This window comes from Hyperoodon ampullatus, assembly GCF_949752795.1.
Source record: "Hyperoodon ampullatus genome assembly, chromosome: 20".
Lineage (NCBI taxonomy): Eukaryota > Metazoa > Chordata > Mammalia > Artiodactyla > Ziphiidae > Hyperoodon > Hyperoodon ampullatus.
The window spans coordinates 15,562,906-15,585,168 of NC_136933.1; positions in this window are offsets into that span (position 1 = coordinate 15,562,906).

Below are 22,263 nucleotides of genomic sequence, written 5' to 3' on the forward strand. Positions count from 1 at the left end.
AGAAAACATAAGGATGACTAATTTCTGCTCAAACATGATAAACTGCGTCACAGAGACTTAGCAAGATTGTTTGATGCCTCTAAAATTTTTTAAAGTTTAATACAAAGAGACCAACTTCAAGACAGATTTGCAAGAAAGTGGTTTCTGATTAAAAAGAACATTATCTAGTCAAATTACTTGTGAAGCATTACTGTCAGATTTTCCCATATCATAGTTCAGAGGTCAGCAAACTTTTTCAAGCATGGGCCAGAGAGTGAATATTTTCAGCTTTGCAGGTCTTACTCAATTCTGCCATTGTAGTGTGGAAGCAGACCTAGAAAATAGGTGCCACTAAGACTCAGATATTAATTATAATGGTGACTGCAGCTGGGTTTCCAGGGCCCTTACTCCTTCACATTTTCATAAGGTAGGTAGAATTGCTCCCCATATAAGGAGACTGAGCAAACAGCTGATGACTGGCAGAACCTTAATTTGAAGGCTGAAGGCGGTTCATTGGCTCCAGGGCCTTTATCATTAACCACTGGACTCTCCTGTCTCCACCCAGATGGCTGTTCTCCTTCTGCCACTGACTTGCTGTGTGAATTAGTCAAGGTTCTCTGGAGAAACAAAACCAAGAGAATATGTGTGTGTACCTATTTATATCTATATCTATCTATAACTATTTAAAAATTTTAAGAAACTGGTTCATGTAATTGCAGACACTTGATAAGTTCAAAATCTGCAGGATAGGCTGGCAGGCCGGAGACCCAACGAAGAATTGCAATTCAAGTCCCAAGGCAGTGGGCTGGCAGAATTCCCTCTTGTTCCAGAGCTCAAGTTTTTGTTCTATGCAGGCCTTCAACTGACTAGATGAGGCCCACTCCCATTATGGAAATAATCTGCTTTACTCAAATTCACCAATTTAAATGTTCATCTCCACCAAAAAACACTTTCACAGAAACATCCAGAATAAGGTTGGACCAAATATCTGGGTGCCCCATGGCCCAGCCAGTCGACACATAAAATTCATCATTGCACTGTGTTTCTCTACAAAAACCCATTCCAGTTCCTGCCTGGTTTCCCCCATCCTGACAGTCAAGTAGTGTCAAGTGAGTTGATTTTGAAAACAACTTTTGAGATTCTAACATCAAAGGTGCTATATAATTACCCAGGGTTTCTATTTCCTTCTTCTCCACTCCTTACCCCCTTTTCCTTCCTTCATCTTCTCCTCCCCCCCCCCCCCACTTTTTCTGGGAAAAGAAAGGGGTGAGAGAGAGAGAGAGAGATAGAGAGAAGTTTCAACAGCCATAGCTTTGCAATGTGATACTGCAGCACGCTGCAGCACTGTGATGCCAGAGGCAAATGAATCTAAAAGACAAATTCCAGTTTCAGTGAATACACTAAGTAATAAATCAGCACTCACCTATCTTAGAACTTTGATGTCTTTATATGCCCTTTGCTTCTTACTTCTCAGATAGGTAATTTTCAAAACGGAACAGTTTGAAGAACTAAAGTTCGGCTCCCAATTTCCCATGAGTAAAGCTGAAAACCCATTCACATACGATTATTTACATCACAGCCTTATTGCAAAGGGCGACTATTGGATCTCAGGCAGCTACAACCACTACCTTCTGAGTCCCCTCCTTGAGCAGAATATTTGCCTGTTCAGATACAGAGAAGAAGTGGCGTTCTATTCTCCACGAGGAAAGTCGCAAGCCTGGAATGACAGGTACAGGAAGAAGGCTACCTATTGGAACATCTATGCTAAGTTCCCATGACCAGCCTGCCCTAGTTATCATCATATTTCAGAACGAATACTTCAGTTGAAAAGGCAAAAGACAATTCCTTAATATCAAATCAAACTAAAAGTACTAATTGCTACATAAGTAAGTTATGGTAAGTTGCTAAAAAACAAGGTTGACAACTTTCAAAAAAAAAAAACCCTTTCAAAATGAATTTTTGTTCAAAATCACCAAAACCCAGAAAGAAATTAAATGTCCGTCAATTGATGAGTGGGTAAACAAATGTGGTATATCCATATAATGGAATACTATTCAGCATTAAAAAAAACATACTACTACATGGAACAACATGGATGAGTATCAAAAGCATTATGCTACGTGAAAGAAGCCAGACTCAAAATGCGACATACTATATGATTCCACCAGTATGGTTTTCTGGAAAAGGCAACACTATAAGGACAGAAATTAGGTCAGTGATTAGGTCAGTGATTGCCAGGGGCCAGGAATGGCAGGATGGGGCTGACCACAAAGGGGCACGAGGGAACTCTGAGGGGGTGATAGAACTACTGTATCTTGAAATGTTAAGAAAATCCCTCATAAGGAAGAGAAAATACATTACAATACTGTACTGTATTTACCGATATTTCTAGGCTACACGGTGCATCTCCAAGTTTTTTCAAGTTGTTGCAAATCTCCAAAAATTTTTCCAATATATTTATTGAAAAAAGTTCACATGTAAGTAGACCAGTGTCGTTCCAACCTGTATCATTCAAGGGTCAACCGTATACTCCTCACAATGGCTAAAACTTACCATGTCCACACTGTGTTAGGTGCTTTCCATATATTATTTCATTTACTATTAAAAACAGCCTTATGAGGAAGATACTGTTAGCACGCCCATTTTTCAGATAAGGATAGAGACCTACACAAGTTACTGAACTTGCTGAAGGGCACTCAGCAATTTAGAGGGAAGAGCTGATATTCAGACCCATGCTAGTGCATTGCCAAAGCTGGAGTTCCCACCCGCTAAGCAAATACTCCTCCATCCTTGTAAAGCCAAGTCGTGTCTTTCAGAAGTAACAGGCTTCTCTAAACATTGCCTTCCATCTTTCAAAAATATGCAGGATATATGATTAGAGCCATGGGATTCTGTGAAAGGACTGTGGCATCACACAGGCCCAGATTCAAAGACTAGCTCAGCAGCATTATGGTCATGTGAACTTGAATAAGTTGCTTGCCCTCCCCAACTCCATCAACTGTAAAATTGAAATAAAAATGCTTACCTTGTAGAATTATTTTAGAGATTGAATGTGATATATGTATGAAAGCAACTCAGTAAAAGGTACTTTTTCTCCAAAGAATAATTCCCCCAAAGCCTAATTATTTGGTACTCCTAGTCATTGTAAATTGACATGAAAAAGCAACCAAACATTATTTTTCAAACTTTTAGAGGTTTTTTTTTTTTTTTTTTTTTTTTTTTTTTTTTTTTTGTGGTACGCGGGCCTCTCACCGCTGTGGCCTCTCCCGTCGCGGAGCACAGGCTCCGGATGCGCAGGCTCAGCAGCCATGGCTCACGGGCCCAGCCGCCCCGCGGCACATGGGATCCTCCCAGACCGGGGCACGAACCCGTATCCCCTGCATCGGCAGGCGGACTCTCAACCACTGCGCCACCAGGGAGGCCCTTTTAGAGGTTTTAGAATGCCTGAAATCCTGGTGTACTTATAGTCGAAATTCAATCCAAGACTGGTCGAATTCACAGATGCGGAACCCGCAGATACAGAGAGCTGATGGTACTACCGGGTTTTATATAAGAGACTTGAGCATCTGTGGATTTTGGTATCCGTGGGGGTCCTGGAACCAATCCCCCATAAATAGTAAGGGGTGACTGTATTGAGCTGTGTACTGGTTGTGAAGGAGGGAACAAAATTAGTATTGCCTTGTGAGTGACCACTGCTGTTTTCAAGATAGACCTACCAGAACAAAACCATCAAGATTAATATTGGACAAACCTTCCCCCTGCCCATTCCCCCCTCCCAATCCTGCCCTTGCATAAAATTTTTTCATCCATACGAAATCTGGAGTCTTACTTGTTTCAGGTGCTACATCTCTTGAAAGACATAAATGAATTGGAAACCAACACAGGTTCAAAGAAGGCTGGAGTTAGAGCTGATTTGCGTCTCTTTAGTTTCATGTCATGCAGGTATCTCTTCCATATCTTAATTAACCATTGAACACAAGTCCTTACATCTGACTAGCGTTAGGAGCGTGCTCACCAGTTACAATGCAATCCCTTCCATTTTTAAACTTATGGAGCTTCCCTATAATTTAACCTCACTAGTCCTAGCTTTCATATGAACAAAGTCCCACTTCCACATTACCTCCCAACCCGTATAGATAAAAAGAGAATCCCGTTGCTCACTCTCATCCTCTTTTCTGGGTGATACAGCTTCCAGCCTTTTAAACTGTTTCTTATCAACAGTGTCCAGACTCTTGGCTCTGCTAGAACGTCAGCTCTGCCCAGGAGGCCATCACCCAAAGCTGCAATGAGTCTAAGATTGTACTGACTTTTTTTGATAACACAACACCTTGTTATTGGCTTAACCCTGAGCTTGTGATGATAGAAACTGCATAAGGAAAAGATGAGGTCCCTGGCTCGGAAAAGTGGTGATGAGAACCAAGTACACGTGGTGGGTTTGACCAGGGCAGCAAATGCTGACCTTATTAGTACCCTGAAGGTCAATCATGCTGCCTGTGGCAGGACAAGCCTGTAAGGTTGTACAGTATATAAAATCCAGAAGGCCAGTGAGTTAATTCAGAATGAGCAATGACTGCTTCAGGAGCCAGATATGCTCAGATTCAGCACAATTTACTTCCCTTCTTTTACCCAAAGATACCATAACATTTTCAGTCAAACACCTCCATGAAGTCTGTAGATGCTCTAAAGACTGCAGAGTCTTCATCTATCAGCATGATAACCCACTGAATCCCCATCCTGCTGCTTCATATTGAGATAACCAGCTTCCACGGTCATAAGAGGTGTGTCCTTGTGCGTACAGATGCAATAAAAGTGATCCAGGTGGGGAATGAATTTAGCAAGAGGACAGACTAAATATTTTCTTGACAAAGATTGACAGGGAAAAACCATTAAAGACTCTAAAATGCAGTGTATGGCTCTTGCTAGATGCAAAGCTCCCTCCTACAGAACAAGTCTAAATTGGGATATCTGGCCTTTGGCCTCTCACTGTCAAGGCAAGAGCAAGAGAGAAAACTCTAAAATGGTTAAGAACAATGAACGGAGGCTTGGAGGTGGCATCAAGGGGACCAGTAGAAATGGTCGAGTAGTTTGGAGTTTGGAGTGGATTGGATTAAGAGGGTAAAGGACACGGTGGGGGGAGTGGGGGAAATGACCTAAAGATGAACTCTGGAGAATGAACAGAATTTAGACTGGGGAGGGTGGTATGAAAGAACTGTATGGGTAGAACAATTAGAACTGATTAGAATAGAAAATATGGAAGGAAATACTCATTGGTAGGGTAAACACATTCCACCAATGATGACAGATTTAAGGGGACACGTCTAGGACAAACTTGTGTACTGAAACTTAGGGCAAGACCAAGAGAGATTTAAAAAAAAAAAAGCTTGCAGGGACTTCCCTGCTGGCACAGTGGTTAAGAATCCACCTGCCAGCGGCTTCCCTGGTGGCGCAGTGGTTAAGAATCCGCCTGCCAATGCAGGGGACACGGGTTAGAGCCCTGGCCCAGGAAGATCCCACATGCCGCAGAGTAACTAAGCCCGTGCGCCACAACTACTGAGCCTGTGCTCTAGAGTCCGAGCGCCACAACTACTGGGCCCACGTGCTGCAACTACTGAAGCCTGCGCGTCTAGAGCCTGTGCTCTGCAACAAGAGAAGCCACCGCAATGAGAAGCCCGCGCACCGCAACGAAGAGTAGCCCCCGCTCGCCACAACTAGAGAAAGCCCGCGCGCAGCAACGAAGACCCAACGCAGCCAAAACTAAAATAATTTTTTCTTAATTTTAAATAAATTAATTTTTTAAAAAAAAGCTTGCAGAAGTAGTGAAAGAATATGAACAGCTTCCCTGGAGCCCAAAGGGGACATAGGATCACCTTTTGGAGATAGAAAATGAGAGCACTTGGAGAAAGTAAAATAAAGCATTACTTTGCAAAGTAGTTGGAAACCTTATTGAACTTGATAACCTTGAAAGATACAGACTAAATGTATATACATTCAAAAGTGTGACTACAAACTCACAGTTTATACACACATCATAGGTCATTAAGAGGAACTAGGGATGTGTCTGTATCCTGAACAGAGGGTTAGCATCACAAAGGGCAATCATGTCTTTTCTTAAAACACAGTATCTTGGGACATCCCTGGTGGTCCAGTGGTTAAGACTCTGTGCTTCCAATGCAGCGGGTGTGGGTTCAATCCCTGGTTGGGGAACTAAGGTCCCACATGCTGCGTGGCCAAAAAAACCCCCATCTTTTCTAAAGTAACATAGGCTACTCTCCAATGACATGACCCAGTGTAGCCAGTCTTGAGTTAAATCTTAGACTGGGGATTCCATGACACACAGATAACATTTCTGAACAGAACCGTCTTCTGATGGCCTAGACCCCAAAAGACAGTCCTTTGCTCCTTAAAAGATGCCCAGTTTCCTTTGAAGTAGTTTGTGTGTCAGGAAGAACTGACCTTATTTTCTCTCTTGACTCTCTTGTACTTTCTGGTCTGTACATTTCTAGATATTCCTCCAGCCCTTGGAAATACTTAAATAATGGAATTTGGGATAAGTGTTGAGAAGATCCTTCTGTTTTACAGTAACTTTGGTTAAAAACGAGAGTGCTATTAATATGCTGTTTTTAGAGACAATTTATTTTTGTATGTATTATATCACGTCAGAATATCTCAATTTTAGTCATTAGCTTGCTCTTTCTACACCACAGAGAGCCCGGGAGCTGTTGCTATATATTACTAACAACAAGTTTCAATGTCACTCCTGAGTTTCTATTCCACAGAAAAAAATAGATCCAACTTTTTTAAACACTTGTTTTATAAAGTGAGGGGTTTTGGTGAGGAGGAGATAGGTGTCTCTTACCAACATTTTGTTTAAAAACATATTTAAATTCCATTAGAACCAGAAAGCACAATTTTTATCATGATTCCTTTCTTCTAATAGAGAAACAGAAATAAACAACTTGGGGCCTTTGATATTGTGTTTAACTGGCAACACATTTAAATTTTTTACAAAAGCGTAAACTGAAAAATTGTGTGTGTGTGACGGGGAGGGCAGTGAAGCAGACATTGGCATGAAGAACAGTGTCTGGTCGCCATGGCTTAGGGAAAAAGGAAATGCCCAAAAGGCTTTGAGAAGAAGCAAATTTGCCTTATACCTAGAGTAGCCAAAAGGAGGTCTGGTGTAAAAAATAAAAGGACAAGGCACTGCCTACATTCGAGACCCTAATTTCGGCCAGGTGACTTAACTTGTTGTCTGCCCTGGGTGCAAAGTAAATTGTTTCTTTGCCTGGCATTATGTCTCATTTCTGAACCTACAGGCTCAACACAATAGCATGGAAGAGGTTAAGGCAATGAAGCTCAGCAGAAACCTCCAGCTTGGCCGCTTTTGGAGCTGCGAGGATATTGGAGCTAATGACTCAGAACCGTGTTGAACTCTCTCAGGGGTTCGTGTCTCCATGGCTTGCCCTGTGTTTGGCACAGATAATCAAGCATTGGCTGGAATAAACATTATGCTAATATGGCAGGGAAGTCTCACTTCTATCCTAGTGAGTGCCCTGACGGTGGGCTGGAGACAGAACACTCCGTTGGCAGGTGCTCTGATGTGGATTTTAACGGCTCTACAAATGATTAAAGTGGACATATTCCAAAGTAGAAAAATCATAGATAAAATTTAAGATTTTTTTCTGTTCTCTTTTCCTTTCTCTTTTTCTTTTTTCTTTGTCTGTCTGTCTCTGTGGGTCTTCATCTCTTTTCTCTTTCTTTTCTCTCTTTCTTTCTTTTTCTTTCTTTCCTCCCTTCTTTCCATCCTTCCTTCCTTCCATCCTTGTTGACCTTACCTTTCCTCCTTTTCTTTCTTTTTCATTTTTTTTTTCTCTTTACTATTGAGGAAGCACCATGGGGATCATTCATATTATTGAACTTTAAACCTGGAAGGGACCTCAGCGATTATGTTCTCAAATCCTTCCATTTGTGGTATAGTCAAGAGACCTGGAATAAAAAGGCCTGGATTTTAGTCTAAGTTTTACCACCTATCAGGTGTATATCCTGGGTAAATACACAATCTTCTTGAGGCCCAGTTTTCTCATCTGTAAACTACAGCTGCTAGCTGGGGACAAGATCTAACTCTCCGGCCTCTCAGCCCGGTGTTCCTTGTGTTAACTCCACAATCCTACTGGCTCCTTCCTATTTGTCAGCCAGGTGTCTTCCCCGCAGACCCCTAGACCATCTCTTTTGCATTGTCTGTGTTCCCTTCAAACACATCCCTGTGATACCAGAGGACAGCAACTCATGCCAGAAAAGGCACTGGAGGAATTTAGTCTTCTAAGTTCACACCAATAAATCTCCTGATCCTCCAACAGTATGAAATTAAACCACAACAGAACAGATACACTTTCTCACATCCTGCTTCTGTCTCATGTCCCACCCTCCATGTCAACCCTTATCCTTGCAAACTCGGCAACAAAGTTCCACTCAAGAGGAAGACTTCTTTGACTCCCTAGATGATGGAGTTCTCCTGCACTGTGACCTTACAAAGCACCGTCCGCTCAGAGCACCTGTCACAATTTGTCATCAAAAGTGCATGGTCCTGTTTGGCTCTGTCACTGCTTAACCCTCTCCCCTCCATTACACTGTCCGATTCAGAAAGTCAGAAAGCATATCTGTTCGGCTCATTGCTGTTATCATCAGGGGCTTGCTTAGCGCCTAGTACAAGGTGTGTCGTCAAAAAAAAAAAAAAAAAAGCGGGGCTTCCCCGGTGGCGCAGTGGTTGAGAATCTGCCTGCCAGTGCAGGAGACACGGGTTCAAGCCCTGGTCCAGGAAGATCTCACATGCCGCGGAACAACTAGGCCCGTGAGTCACAACTACTGAGCCTGCGCATCTGGAGCCTGTGCCCCGCAACAAGAGAGGCCACGACAGTGAGAGGCCCGCGCACCGCGATGAGGAGTGGCCCCCACTTTCTGCAACTAGAGAAAGCCCTCGCACGGAAACGAAGACCCAACACAGCCATAAATAAATAAATACATACATACATAAAGAATCCTTCCCTCTACTTTAAAAAGAAGAGAAGCTCGCCAATGGAGTAAATGAATGGATTTAGCTTTCTGATGCTCTAACAATGCCCATCAATGATTGAGAGTGCATGCCAGGTGCTATAGACTGATTGTTTGGGTCCCCCCAAAATCCACGTATTGAAACCCAACCCCCAAGGTGATAGTACCAGGAGATGGGGGGGTCTTTGGGGATGATTAGGTCATGAATGGGATTAGAAGAGCCCCCAGAGAGCTCCCTCACCCCTGCCACCATGTGAGGAGACTGCAAAAAGACAGCCTTCTATGACCCAGGAAGTGAGCTATCACCAGACTCTGAATCTGCCAGTGTCTTGATCTCAAACTTCCCAGATTCCAGAACGGTGAGAAACGTTTTCTGCTTATAAGTCACTGATCTATGGTACTTAGTTATAGCAGCCTGAATGCACTAAGACACCAGGTTCTGAACTAGGCAGTTTACATAACTTAGCTTACTAATTTTCAAAACAACCTCCCGGGACTTCCCTGGGGGCGCAGTGGTGGAGAGTCCGCCTGCCGATGCAGGGGACGCGGGTTCGTGCCCCGGTCCGGGAAGATCCCACATGCCGCGGAGCGGCTGGGCCCGTGAGCCATGGCCGCTGAGCCTGCGCGTCCGGAGCCTGTGCTCCGCAACGGGAGAGGCCACAACGGTGAGGCCCACGTACCGCAAAAAAAAAAAAAAAAAAAACAAAAAACACAACCTCCCGAGGAAGGTATCACCAATAATTATGTTTTAGAGACAAGGAAATTGAAGCCAGCAAAAATGCCAAGAAGGGACATCCAACTCAGCTTCCACAGTCAGGAAAGCTTTTCCAAAGGTGACAGTGATGACACCTCACTTAATTCCTTCCAAGTCCTGCTAAAACCAAATTAAAGTGATGACCTTATTTGGCGACTTAGCATTTCAATAGGGAGAGAGAGAGAGATAGACAGACCGAAAGATGAATTAATATCTCACAATATGATCACACAACTGATATTCATCAAGGCTCTATTAGCTATGGAAAATGTCAATAAATTTGAGAAACAAACACCTAGAATACATCTGGGCTAAGCTGGTTGAACATGGAAGGTATGAGGACTTTTTCTTTTGCTTCTCCTCCCTCCCCCAAGTATAGCCCCTTGGAAACCAAGGACTGTCCCCTTCTGGCTCTCTTCAGGTACTGATTCCAATCTGTCAAGCACAGGTTTAGCTGAATTTCAGCCCCAAAGACGTGGATCTCTTTATTATCTCCTCTGTCATACAAGAGCATTGTAACGCCTGTTCTTTAATTGAATTACAAACAAAGCACCACTGTGCCCTGATAGGAAAAGTCACATTTATTTTCATTCTGGACACTTGCTCTGTGGGATCACGCCAGTGAATGCTGCTGTCATCCCCACTCAGACTTAGTCAGCTGAGTTGGAAGAGATTTTGTGTTTGTTTTATTTATTTTTTTTTTTAAGAAAAGAGATTAGTGAATACATGTCTGTTTGAAAGCAAATTCCTTTTTGAGCAAAACACCAGCTTGGAGCCCTGGTAATGAGTCCTCTCTCTCGTCATCTGGTGAGCCCTGACCTACGGGTGAGAGTGTTAGATAGTAAAAGGTTTATTTAAAGGAGAATCAGATATAAAACTCTACAATTCCCTCATCTCACAAATGCACAGTTTTCTTTTCCTTTTATGCTCTTGTGTTACATCTTTTGGGAAGCTGTTTTCTCATTCAAACCACCCCTACTGGGCAGGCATGTCTGGAAGAGCTGCAGGTGTCCCCTGGCCAATGCTCACAAAGCCTACTTGTTAATCAGCCCTGTCACGTGTCTTTTGACCCCCTTCCTACCCGGCTCTCTCCACATCTTTCCCAGCCAACCACCATTGCTACTTCTAAAAGGGAAAAAACAGAACTGGCCAGTCAAAAGAGCTATTATCATACAGATTCCTTAACAAGGCCTGGGCCTTTCCAGTAAATTAGCTCAAGCTTTCGCTCGCTCTTCTAGCTATGATGCCCCTCCTTCCCCCATTCACTGGTCACTGCAAAGCTTGTTGAATCTGCTACATTCTGTGGTCACTGGATACTCCACCAAGGGTCCCTCCAGGAGCCTCTCGGCCACCATTATTATATGCCAGCACCAGGCAGGAGTGTGCGGCTCATCCCGACTCCACAAAGTGCAGCACTGGTGACACTGCATGCGACACTACCTGGGAGTTTTACACAGAGGATTTGGAAGACCAAATTCATCGTGTTTTTTTCCCTCCCATCTTCTATACTTGATTATTAACTGGTCTGCCTAGGCGAGTCCTCCCCCTACTACTTGACAGAGATGCAAAATGAGAATGTTAATTCTGTGACATTATGACTTGGGAAGAGGTAATTTACTAATAAGAGTCAGTGTTTGTAGAAGGTGCAGGGGTTGGCATAGATAGATACTCTGTGTCAATTACGTACTGTGGACCTGAAATTGAAGGAGGCTACAGGGTACCTGCAGGTCCTACAGGCGAGGTTTATTTGCTCCCCCATGTCACCCCACCCCACCCCATGCAGAAACCAAGCAACGTATGTCTCTGGACTGAGTGCATGCACTCAGAAACCTGAAAGGAGAAAGCAAGTTAAAGTCTTTTTTTGGTTTCACCATGTGGTGTACCGCAGAGAGAAATAAGACCTCTCTCCAGCGTCCCTTGTGCTGTATTAAAATGGGATTTTACTCCTGCAAAGGGCCCAGGCTGTTTATTGGTAAAATGCTCTGTGTCCAAAAATTGTCTTGAGATCCTTTTGTGGTATGTTTTCTATGAAAAGCTAAGGAAAAAAAAAAAAAGAAGGGAAAGAGAAAAGGCCACCTCACTTCAAGGGTGACTAAGCAAAGGAAACAGTTTTTCAACAGGTTTAGACAACTTTACAACAGATGGCAAATGACATGCTCTTTTTAGATAAATGAAACCTTTTATTCTACCACTGAAAAAATCCTCAGGAAAACTTGATTTAGAACACCGGCTTACCTTTGTAAGTGAAAACCTCTAAGATATGGTCCATGGGATGACATCCTTATGGCTGGGTTTTGGCAACTGATAACTAGGTCTCAGAGGTCAGGTTACACAGAAGGCTTCCTGTCAAAATCAACAACAACACAGAGGTCAGGACACTCGGGAAGCCTACTGACCTAGTAAAACCAAACCCGAAGCTGCCTTGGGAAAGACAAGGGGGAAGCAACTGTTGAACCACAGTAAAGCATGTGATGTTTTCTCAACCCTGACCTGATGTTTATCAGGCAGGAATCAGCCTGGAGTTTCTGTGATGTTAGAGAATTATGGATCCATCTATCTGCTACAGGAGTTTAAACCCGATGGCCTTCTGAATGACTGAGGCTCATTGACCTAAAGATACGTGAGATTTCTCAGACCTGCTTCATCTTTCACACACAGGCAGTTCTCTCACAGAGACATGGGTGATCTCTCTCTCTAATTGTGATAAAATATATGTAACATAAAATTTACCATTTTAACTTTTTTTAAGAGTGCGATTCCATGGCATTAAGGACATTCACATTGTTGTACAACCATCGCCACCATCCATCTCCAGAACTTCATCTTCCCAAACTGAAACTGTATCCATTAAACAATAATTCCCCACTCCCCCTTCCCAAAAGCCCTGGCAACCACCCTTCTCCTTTCGGTCCCTATGCCTTTGACTGCTCTAGGTACCCAGGTGAAATCAAACAGCAATTGTCCTCTTGGCTTACTTCACTCGGCATAATGCCCTCGAGGTTTATCCATGTTGTAGCATGTGTCAGAATTTCCTTCCTTTTTAAGGCTGAATACTATTCCATCTTTCTCTTTTTATACACAACTTTATTGAGGTATAATTTATATACGATAAAGTGCAACAATTTTTAGCGTGTTATTCAATAATTTTTAGTAAACTTGTCAAGTTGTTCAATCATCATCACAATCTGGTTTTAGAACATTTTCGTCATCTCAATAAGATCCCCCCCATGGCCATTTACAGTTCATCCTCACTCCGCAACCCCTTCCCCACCTCCAGCCCTAGGCAACAACTGATCTACTTTCTGTCTCTGAAAAGTTGCCTTTTTTGGATATTTCTTTTTTTATTTTAGGCTGCATTGGGTCTTTGTTGCTGCACACGGGCTTTCTCTAGTTGCAGCGGGCAGGGGCCACTCCTCGTTGCGGTGCGTGGGCTTCTCATTGCAGTGGCTTCTCTTGTTGCGGAGCATGGGCTCTAGGCATGCAGGCTTCAGTAGCTGTGACACGTGGGCTCAGTAGTTGTGGCTCACAGACTCTACAGCACAGGCTCAGTAGTTGCGGCGCACGGGCTTAGTTGCTCCACGGCATGTGGGATCTTCCCAGACTAGGGCTCAAACCCATGTCCCCTGCATTGGCAGGTGGATTCTTAACCACTGTGCCACCAAGGAAGCCCCTGGATATTTCACAGAACTGGAATCATACATTAAGTTGTCTTTTGAGTCTGGCTTCTTTCACTTGGTGCTTAGCATGATGTTTCTGAGGTCCATCTGTGTTGCCACATGTATCACTATTTCATTCTTTTTTATTATTGAATAGTATTATGTTATATGGATATATCACATACTGTTTATCCATTGACCATTGATGGACATTTGGGTTGTTTCCCTCTTTAACTATTATGAATAATGTTGTATGAACACTGGTATGCAAGTTGTTGTGTGGACATATTTTCATTTCTCTTGGGTAGATATCTGAGGGTGTAATTACTGGGCCATATGACAAGTTTACAGTTAACTTTTTAAGAAACTGTCAAACTGTCTTCCAAAGTGGCTGTGCCATCAGGAGGTTTGCCTGAGGGTAAGTAAACACATCTTTCAAATGGGTTTGTTTTTCCTTTGTGACCTTCCCAATGTAAAATGTTCTGCTGCTTTTCAACTCTGACCCCAGCTCAGTCAGAAAGCCAAGCAGTGGGCGTGATGAATTAATTCTTCGAATAGTTCTCATTTTCACATCCTTAACTCACAGCTGAGTTCACATTAAAATCAAACAACCTTGAAAGCTCAGAAGAAGTATTATGAAATGTTCTATGAGACCTTGGGCAAGCCACATTGGTCATCTAGGGCCTCAGGGCCCCCATCTGTCAGTGAAGGATTAGGCCAAGATGACTTCTAATGTCCATTAAGGGCATCTCTGGATGTGTCTGTGGACCCAGAACAATCCCTTGATGGGCTTCGAGATACTTAATGCACACTGCCTGGGTGTGGAGGTAAAGAGTTTCTCAACCATGCAAATACAAACTCAATTAAGGAACTGGGACTTTCCCCTAACCATGGACCTTAAAACTGGAGAAAGAGGGAGCTACAGATGAAAGAATGACCTTTTTCTTCCTCGGGCAGGTTGAATGAAGGGACACTCTGACTCTCTTACTCCAGTGAACTGTCTGGCATTACATTCATGGTGGGCATTAATTAACATGCCTCTGTAGGTCATGTTCTCTTGAGTTGACTTTTGAAAAATATTGATCATCTGTCTAGAAGCAGTAGTGTATATCACTCATTGGAACATTTTTATTTTAGGACCTATATTATTAGTTTCCTAGGGCTGCTCTAACAAAGTACAGTCGTCCCTAGGTATCCGCAGGGGATTGGTACCAGGAGTACCCCGCATACCCAAATCCACAGATGCTCAAGTCCCTTATATAAAATGACATAGTTCAATGAATACAGTCAGCCTCTTGTATCCTTGGGTTTCACATCCTTGGAGTCAACCAACTGTGGATCTAAAGCCTTAGAAACAGAGGGCTGGCTATACCAAAAACTGGGTGGCTCAAAACAACAGAAACTTATTGTCTCACAGTGCTGGAGGCTACAGGTCCCAAATCAAGGTGTCGCAGGGGCCAAGCTCTCTTTGACAGCTTCAGGGAAGAATCCTTCCTTGTGTCTTTCAGCTCCTGGGGTGCCCTGGCAATCCTTGGCCTTCCTTGGCTAGCAGATGCATCACTTTACCCACATGGCCTTTCTCTCATTGCGTCTTTACACTGTCCTCCCTCTGTTGTGTCTGTCTCTGGGTCAAATTTTCCCCCTTTTATAAGGACACCAGTCATATTGGGTTAGGACCCACCCTAATGACTTTATTTAGACTTGGTTACATCTGTAAAGACCCTACTTCCAAATAAGGTCACATCTGACCTTATTGGGGGTACTGGGGGTTAAGACTTCAATATATCTTTTGGGGGGATGGTAGGGGAACACAAGTCAATCCATAACAGTGACACTTTGGAAAAAAATGAGGTTTGCAATAAGGTATCTGTCACTGAATACACATCTCACTGTAATTATATTATAAAAGGGGAGAAAAGCGTTTTCCTTCTTCAACACCTGACACCTGAGTTCTATGGCACTTCGGCACAAAGAAACGTCATAACAATCCTGAACCCTCGGCTTTCAGTCCCATGTGGGTTGAGATTCTGATATCTGCAGTTATTTAAATAATAGCTTTCAGTTTGGAGGGGGGAAATCTATTCAGTGCTTGGGATAAAATACTGTAAATTATTTAACATGGCTTATCCTGGGTAGCACTGCCTGGGACTAAAGACAGGGAAGAACGGGATGTTGGGAATGGTTTAAAAAAAAAAAGTTGGGACACAAGGATGTGATGCCATAACCACAGGACCAGGATTAACTGATCAGATTGAGTTTCCACACCTTCGAGAAGGAAGAGAGAATTGAGGGTTGGCAACTTAAAGAGCTGATTATCACTTGGAAGGAAAAAGAAAGAGGAGTGGGGCCGCGTATGCCTAGGAACCTTCACTGGCTGGCTGAGAATAATACCATCTTCTCGCAGGACAGAGGGAACCCAGAAGGGCCCCTCACAGCAAATTTTCAGAAGACCTTTTTCTTTCTCTCCTTACCCTGGCAATCCCCTCCATGATGGCTCTGGGACTCCAGATGCCACCAAGGCAGCCCGGCACACACCCACGGCTTCCAGGAGTTTCATCCTCTCTCACCTGCCGTCACCCTCCTCCCCTTGCTAAATCCGCCTTTTCCCGACTTGCATCCCTATCAAGCCCGCCTTTCCCATCCCATCTGTGCTCCCATTTGATCTACTTCTTCCATGGGGTCTGCTGGAAACACCTGCTGATATAAGCAAAGGAACTAAGAGTTTAAGCTGGTCTTGAACACACCCCACCTCATGCAATTAGCAGAAACCTGGAATTCCCTTGACAATGCTTCCTCCATCCTCTCCAAGAGACCTCTCTTCACACGGCTCCGGATTACACAAGGTCTGGAAGAGAGCGCCTCTGTTTCATGGCCTTCTAGATCACCATGTCTCTCTTCGCCTCATCTCTGCTCCTTCCTCACCTACCCCTCCAAGCTCTTTCATTCTTCCTCTGGCTCCAGACACCACTCTGGCAGGAGAACTTCATTCACCAGATGGCTCCATACACTTCAGACTCCAGAGACCACAAACGAAATCCTCTGACTTCCTTATTTGTACTAATGACATCATCTTTCTACCAGTCTCTTGAAGCGGAAGTTCTGTTGGTTATCTTTGATGCCCTCCTCTCCCCCAGCAACAGCACTGAGCTCAGAGCTCCTGTGCAGTTTAAGTGAGAGAAAGTACGTAAACCATGTAGCGCACAGGGCCTGACACAGAGGAAGCACCCCACCCTGTAAGCCAGGAGTATAGTTAAGATCTTACTGCTCACAGTGACCAGGAAGCATCCAGTTCCCATATCTCCCTCTTGATGTCTTTCAAAGCCATCCCTCCAACATCCATCCTTTCCATTCCCCCTGCTGTGTCCCTTATCAAGCCCTGACCTCCCATCTGGACCAGGGTTAGAAACTCTAAGCCAGTCTCCTTGTCTCCAATTTCTTCTCCCACTTCCTAATTCACCTGAGATATAAGATCCAGATAGAGCAAATGAAAAACTAACTTGGAGAGCATCGTTCAGCTGATCAGAAATGTCAATCCTCTCCCGTTGGCTCACTTAGAAAGCAAGCCTTTCCTGTCCAGTGCCCCACGCCATTTCCAGGCTTGTCTCCAATAATCATGCTCCAGCCAGACTGGATAAGAAATCTCTCAAAAAGCCTTCTGCGTCGCCCACGTCCGTTCCTTTGAGGATACCACTCTCTCCGTCTGGAAAGTCCCCACTGTCCACCAATTATAATCCTTCTCATCCTACAAAGCCCCTTCCTCCCTGAAACCACTTCTTGTGTTTTTGTCTTTTCCTCCTTTGAATCCTCACTGCTCCTAGCTTATCTTCCTCTCATAGAGCTTTTATCCAGTGTTTTTTTCATCTTTCTTTTTCCCCCTATATTCCCTCATCCTGTGCCTCATAAGGAGAAGGCACTCGATAAATGTTTGTTGACTAAAATTGAACACCTCTCTCATCATTTGAGGTCTCTTCTCCAGCTAGGGAGATACAGGCTTGGATTACTTTGGTCCAATCTTCATGCTAACTCCTCAAGTACCCCAGCTAGCATTAGTTTCTCTGTATAATTTAATCCTACCTTTTTGCCTTTCTAATTCCAAATTACTTTACCCTATTTACCTCAAAGCACCACCTGCCCCAGGCTTTGTCTTAATTTCCCCAAATTTAACTGCTCTCTTATACAGAATGGTGCTCCAGGACTAAAACCCTGAAGGGAATCACTCTTCTTCGAGGTCTGATCTGTATCTGGGAAGCCAAGCCCTGCGGTTAAAAATGTCGTGAAAATGAACTGATAAGTGGGTAGACGCAGAATGCTGTGTATACACAAATTGCACTGCATTGCAGGGTGAATTTTGGAAGTTCAAGCAAGAATTGTTTATTAAAATGCATGAGCTTACTGTAGCTTCACCGAGGAGATAACATACTTAACAGTCACTGGTGGGGCACTGCATAAGATAATGGGTATTTTGTGTGGATCTAAGCAACTCTTTTGAAGTATTTTTTTATTCCTTTCATTAGGCAAGATGAAGCCAGTTTTAAGGCCATGTCGCTGGCATTAAAAGATGCACTTTATATGTCAGCAACTACAGCATAATGCATTTACTTTGTGTGAGCGCAGCAAAACGCTTGAAAACACAGTTTATTTTGCAGAAGGACTGAATTAACCATTCAATTGCTGTACCATGCCACAGAACCGCCAATCTTATACTATAACCTTTGCTTCTTTTTTTTTTTTTTTTTTTTTTTTTGCATTACGTGGGCTTCTCACTGCTGTGGCCTCTCCCGTTGCGGAGCACAGGCTCTGGACATGCAGGCCCAGCAGCCATGGCTCACGGGCCTAGCCGCTCTGCGGCATGTGGGATCTTCCCAGACCGGGGCACGAACCCGTGTCCCCTGCATCGGCAGGCGGACTCTCAACCACTGCGCCACCAGGGAAGCCCCAACCTTTGCTTCTTATAATTACGTTCTTTAGCCTGTTAATATATTAAAGACAAATTAAGTAAAGAGAAGGAAAAATGTGGGAACGTGAGTGCCTCCTGTATGCTCCATTCTGCAGGGTGGGTGTCCCCACCAGGCTTTACAGAGGAAGAACGGAAATATCCCACCTGAATCATGGGAACTAGGAACTTGTCAAACACCAGGGTTTGCCCTCTTCCATTGTAACTGAATTGCATGCACCTCCTGATGTCATTTTTGTATTTCTCCAGCGACAACCACTTTGTCCCTACCTGCTTATCAACACCTTCCCCTCCTGGTCTCTCTGTAAATGAGTGGGATTGACCCTTCAGTTTTGTTGGATGATGATGGAGCCTAAACAGAGTTTTCCTTCCATGTTTGTTCAATTGGTTTCCCTTCACTTCGAGAAGAAAGATAAATAGAGCTGGACAACCAGTCCTATCGGAGGGCAGAGTGGCAGAGTGGAACTGCCCATCAGAAGGGTCAGACAGCTCTTGGTTCCAACCCCAGGACCACGACTTTTCAGCTGATGGGCCCTGGAAAATTATGTGGCCCTGTGCGCCCTGGTCTTCTTCTCTGTGAAATGGGGATGATGTCCCTCTCATGGGGTTGTTTGGCACAGGGTAGGTATTTAACCTACCTTCCTCCCTCTAAACCTTCTCCCCAGTTCTATTCATACTCAGGAGAAATCAGTGACATTGGAGCACAGGAAGTTTTTTTTTTCATATCCTTTCTCACTTTCTCTTTTTCTCACACAGAAACCAAACCTCAAATACATGTCTTCTCCCCACCCTCATCCCACCCCCCACTCCTGCTCTGTCACCGCCGGATCACTAAGGGAACGCAGGAATCTCAAGGAGAACCAGCCTTCCTGCTCTGAGCTGGGCGGAGGCTCACAGGCGCAGCGTGGGCTGCCTGGCGGAGGACTCCCGCTGGAGTTACTATACACTGCCTCTCTGGGGAGGAGGAAGGAGCAGAGAGAAGGCCACAGGTGTTTCTCCGGGGTCTTCGCGAATTCCCCCCAACCAGGCCGGCGTCAGGTGATGACCTTGGTGCGGGCTCCTTGAGGAAACACCCAGGTCAAGGTGCAAGCCTGTTGCAGGCAGCAGGAGAAAGGGAGGGGACTGACTGGGTCGTAGGCTGTCATACTCTCGGTTAAAAGATTTTTAGCCCGAGGACTATCTCGAACTCATTCTATCTCAGTGAATGAGTCACTTACTGGAAACGGTGTAAATACAGGTGTAATACTGGCCTGCGGAACCCCTCACTGTCCCAGCGTGGAGGAAGACCAGCTCTTCCCACTCCAACTGTTGTATTCCTCTTTCAGAAAACTAAAGTTCAAGGGGGTTAAGCCATTTGCCTGAGGCCTCAGTCGAGGGACTGAGCAGGACCCAGAACCCGCTGTCAGGACTCCCAGTCCGGCTGGGTTGTGCGTCAGCCTCCTCCTACCTGAAAAAGACATGACTATCTCGGTGCCCACGCAGCTTTCGGAACGCGTCTCGGTCCTGACCTCATCATTCCCCTCCGGACCCCTCGCTTTCCTTCCCCCCACCCCGCCCCTCCAGCTCTGGGGCTGTACCCTCCACGCCTCTCTGGTCCTCTCAGGGTCTCGCAGAGCAGGTAGGATGAAGGGACGCAAGACAACTACATACCTAGGAGCACATCATGGGAAAAGGAAGGCTTTAGACACCGAAACTCGCCCCTGCAGAACCCCGCGGGCCCTCCTTGGAGAGGGGTGGAAAAGGGCGCTCGCTCGGGGGTCGGATGCCTCCAAGTCTCGGGCTGGGGGCGGAGCCTCCGTCGGGAGCGTGAGGGAGGGGCGGGGCGTGGATCTCCTGGAGGAATCAGGGGCCAGGGAGCGCGCCCGCCGGCGGGGGGCGCGGGGCGGCGGCAGGGACTCCGGAGGTGAGGCTGAGGCTGGGCGGGCGGCGCCACCGGAGGCGGAGGGGGCGGAGCTGCGCTCGCAGCTGCCACCCGGCCGCCGGGCCCAGGCAGACGACACCGCCCGCGGCCGGGCACGGACCGCGCGCTCGCACTCTCCAAACAATGCTCCGAGGCGCCCGGCGGGGCGGCTGGCGGCTCAGAGACCAGCGGCGAGGCCGGGGGAGCGCGGCCCCGAGGTGAGCCCGCGGCGCCTTCTCCAAAGCCTGCCTCTTTTTGTTTGGCAAACGTGGCCGCAGAGGGAAGCTCCGGGGGAGCGCGGCGGTTACCGAGCGGGCGAACCCAGTCGGCGTCCCCCGGGGTGACAGGCGGCCGCTGGGGGAGGGTGGGGCGTCCGGACCGCGTGCGCCCCTGGTTGCGCCCGAGGTGGAGGCGCCGGTCCCGGAGGACCGGGGAGCCGGAGGGGTGTTTTCGATTCATTCGAGAACCGCGCTCTTTCGAACGGGGAAACTTTCCTCCGAGTTCCGGCAAGGGAACCGACTGTTCTGCTGGTCTCGCTGGTCTGGCTGCTGGGTTTGGGGCAGGAGACCGGAGCGCTTTGGGGATTGCTATTGTGGAGACTGCCTTTCCGCGGCCGCAGGATTGTCAAAGTAGCAGAGAGGGAGAGACCGCCCGCGCGCCTCGGACCAGGCCCCCGGGGGTGATGCTTCGGGGCCCCAAGTTAGTAGTTGCCTCTTAGGCAGCCCCGAGTTGGATGCCAGCCTGGGGGTCTCCAAGGGGAACGAGACGATGCCTTCTTCTTGAGCCGTGGCAGAGCCCTCTGAAAGGCTACTGTGGGCACGTTGTTAACCTTTGCTTGTGCTACCGCTTCCTCAGCCACACGCACGCACACACACACACACACACACTCTCACACACACTTAGAAAATAGAACCTCTTCACTGAGAACGGAGGCAGGGCCGACTCTGTATATTTCTCTCAGGTGAAGCTCAGCCAGCAAGCACATGGCTTTGCAGAGCCGATAGCAAAGCCCAAAGGTCTAGGAGGGAGGAGTTTTGCAAGGCGTCCAGCCCAGAGTCAGGTTGGGAAGGCCCTATAGATCATTGGCCTGAACTGTCCTTAACAACCCCTTCCCTTTTTGAGCCGGAAATTTGACAGGAAGCACTGGGAAATTGTGCGGTTATTTCGCTATCATGGGGTCTTGTGGAACGTGGGTATCTTCCTTACTGGTTTAGACTAATGGGTCTAACCCACAGAAACCACATTCCTACTGCTAAGATTAGATTACATTGCACTGGAGAAGGAAAAAAGAAAATTAAAAGTTGAGTGAATATCATGACTTACCCTCTGTGTGTGCGGGGGGAGGGGGGAGGTAAGGCTGTCACTTTCTCTTTTCTGCCGGGGCATCCTCTGTCAGTGGAGTGTTGAAATCCAGACAAACACTTTCATAAATAGTTCTCTTTTCTGGTGTTGCATTCATTTAATTGTAATATAGATAATTTTTTTAGATGAATATTTTCTGGAATTCTGTCACTTCAGGGTAAGGTGTGAGCAACTTTCGATGCAAGTATGAGGGGCATTTTGAGCCCAAAGATTTCATTTTATGGTTCTGGTCACCATTCTTCGGATTCTTTTTCCAGTGGGGGTGGGTGTGTGTCTGACAGCTTCGATCTTGCACATTTTAGCCACAAATCTGGTGCAGAAGTTTGCAGAGGCAAAGATATTTTATCATGACTTGGATCAGAAAGAATGCTGAGATCTTTTTCTAATCGTACACCACTGCCTCCCACTGAAATGGAGGAATTTGCATAATTCTGGGGGCTACCTCCCCTCGGAGGCAAGGAATGTGGGCTGGAAAGGTGCCATTCCCAGGCTGTGGAGAGCTGGCACCGGCAGGCAGGCAGGGCTCCTGCTTCGTGAGTGCCACTTGAGTTTTCCACCATCTTTTACTTAAAACAAATTGGATATAATTCCAAGCACAGAACCTCTCTAGACA